Genomic DNA, 2,968 nt, shown 5'->3' with positions numbered 1-2,968 from the left:
GGCTCACCTGATCGCATGGCGTGGATAAAACTGCCTGCAGATCAAAATATGAAATCAGAACATTGATTGTAAGAGGCACATGTAAACAGAATAATACTCAACTCAAGAAACAAACTGGCTCAAAAATAATTATTCCTCAATTACCGTTAAAGCACGAATGTCAGATAAAAACAAAAAACACACGGATAGTCCTGTACTAACAAAATAAAAACTAAAAACAAAGGATCGGTTGAAAAAAACATCGCCCAATGTGGGGCTCGAACCCACGACCCCGGGATTAAGAGTCCCGTGCTCTACCGACTGAGCTAACCGGGCCGATGGATTTACATATGGAATATAACAAAAATATATTTTACAGCATACTTATGCGATAAATTGTAATCTTTATTTGCATTGTATAGTGGAAATTGCAACACGTTGTTAGTGTTCCAATATTCAACTGTTTATTCTTTTAATCTTTTCGGCCTTCTCAAGTAGCCCTTTCTTCGATTGTACAGCGCTAGACCGAAAAGCGCGGGAACCGACTGCTGCAAGTCACTGAGCTGGCCAGCGCGTTAAAATGGAAACTGACGCAGCAAAGGCGAAGATCGGGAGGAATTTTTCTGCGAGTACGAAGATTTCATTAATGACCTCAGATGCGCAACTGACACTCACACCCTCTATCCAACAAGTCTCTGGAACTGTTTATATAAGCAGTAGTATGGTGGTATCTCTGATAACTGGACCGAGAAAAAAGGAGAAGTCACTGTTTCGTTCACTTTCGTGTCTTCGTGTGAAATTGGAGACGGCCTGTAACTTAGCTTGTGGGCATAGGGAAGCTGGGTGTTGATAACAGACTTGGAGGAACGAGTCGCTGTAGCACATAGCAGACATTCTTTCAAAACTGCGGCTTGTGTTAGTTAACAACTCTATTGCCGTACTGGTGAAGAATAAACTGTACATAAACATTATTTCAGATAATAACCCCAGACCTTTTTTCATTTTTTGGAGAAATGTCTTTGATGACGTCATATCCGGCTTTTCGTGAAATTTGAGGCGGCACTGTCACGCCCTAATCTTTTTACCAAATTGATTAAAACTTTAGTTAAGCTATCTTCGACAAAGGCCGGACTTTGGTATTGCATTTCAGCTTGGAGGCGTAACAATTAATTAATGAGTTTGGTCATTAAAAATCTGAAAATTGTTATTGAAATTATTTTTGTACATATCGATCCAAAAATAATTTCATCTTATCTTTCCAAAAACATATAGATATGTTATGTTTGGATTAAAAACAAGCTCAGAAAGTTAACAAGAATAAAGATACAGAAAAGCGTGCTATCCTGCTCAGCGCAACCACTACCGCGCTATACTGACGAGTCAAATGCACTGCCTTTTCCACGAGCGGGGGACTGACAATGCAATACGATCTTGGTGAAAAAATGCAGTGCGTTCAGTTTCATTCTGTGAGTTCGACAGATGGACGAAATGTTGTACATAATAAACGCAATTTTTTCAGGTGCCTTTGTCTTGCACTCTGACCTCGCTCATACATTCCTACGCCATCGGGTAAACTCGTCACGTGTCAGTGATGTTATCTGAACAAGCGATCGAGGTCAACTACAGTAGGACCAATCTTTTAAGAACCCCCCCCCCCCCTTCACTCTCTCTCTCTCTCTCTCTCTCTCTCTCTTCTCTCTCTCTCTCTCTCTCCGTCTCTCTACCCCCCCCCCCCTTCACTCTCTCTCTCTCTCTCTCTCTCTCTCTCTCTCTCTCTCTCTCTCTCTCTTCTCTCTCTCTCTGTCGCTCTATCAGTACAAAAAGATGTCTTTATAATGAATTGTCAGAATGTATTCCAAATGAGTGTGGTCAATTATGTATCTATACATCCGTAGATGCCTTTCATTTGTTTCATGAATTTTAATACTAAAGACTTTTTGAGTGGTAAATGTTGAAGGATGAAAGAAAATATATTGTGAGTGGACGGATGCATGTTATTCACTAAAAGCCCCACAATGATCGATGTGCTTGGCAACAAAAAAAAGAAAAAAAAGACCCCCCCCCCCCCCCCTCTCAATGTAAGACTCCTTCCCTTATAAGACTTGTTTTCTCAGACTGTCTCTCTCTCTCTGAATCACACACACACACACACAAACACAGTCTCTCTCAGTCTCTCTGAATCACACACACACACACACACACACACACAAACACAGTCTCTCTCAGTCTCTCTGAATCACACACACACACAAACACAATCTCTCTCAGTCTCTCTGAATCACACACACACACAAACACAGTCTCTCTCAGTCTCTCTGAATCACACACACACAAACACAGTCTCTCTCAGTCTCTCTGAATCACACACACACACATAGTCTCTCTCAGTCTCTCTGAATCACACACACACAGTCTCTCAATCACACACACACACACACACAGTCTCTCTCAGTCTCTGAATCACACACACACAAACACAGTCTCTCTCAGTCTCTCTGAATCACACACACACACACAAACACAGTCTCTCTCAGTCTCTCTGAATCACACACACACACACACACACACACACAGTCTCTCTCTCTCTGAATCACACACACACACAGTCTCTCTCTCAATCACACACACACACACAGTCTCTCTCTCTCTCTCTGAATCACACACACCCCTCCTCTCAATTTAAGACTCCCTCCTTTATAAGACCTGATTTTTTTTACATGTGGTTAGGTCTTAACAAGGGGGGTTCCGCTGTTTCGGCGTTGGGATTATCGTTTGTTCAGTGAGTGGCGCGGAGGCCGGTTTGAGTACAGAGATGTTGAACTAAGTGTCTTTCAATGAGCACTTGACGTCATGGGTTTTTGAACAAACCGCAAGCAAGATCGTTGCGTGGCGCCCAGAGGCTATGTGTCGGATCGTGCCTGTACGCCTGCATTATCACCCCTTGTTCGGCGCGCGGGTTTCCGTGTCCCTTGAACTGCTATGCGACAGG

General features: G+C 42.8%; 1 non-coding gene across 1 annotated transcript; it reads right to left on the bottom strand.

Annotated features, from left to right (window-relative positions):
• Positions 1–242: 242 nt before the first annotated feature.
• Trnak-cuu (transfer RNA lysine (anticodon CUU)) lies at positions 243–315 on the bottom strand. Its single transcript has one exon. It is a non-coding gene; the product is annotated as a tRNA-Lys (tRNA).
• Positions 316–2,968: the final 2,653 nt, after the last annotated feature.

Source organism: Littorina saxatilis, linkage group LG8 (genome assembly GCF_037325665.1).
Source record: "Littorina saxatilis isolate snail1 linkage group LG8, US_GU_Lsax_2.0, whole genome shotgun sequence".
Taxonomy (NCBI): Eukaryota; Metazoa; Mollusca; class Gastropoda; order Littorinimorpha; family Littorinidae; genus Littorina; species Littorina saxatilis.
This window is presented reverse-complemented; position numbering and strand designations above follow the sequence as displayed.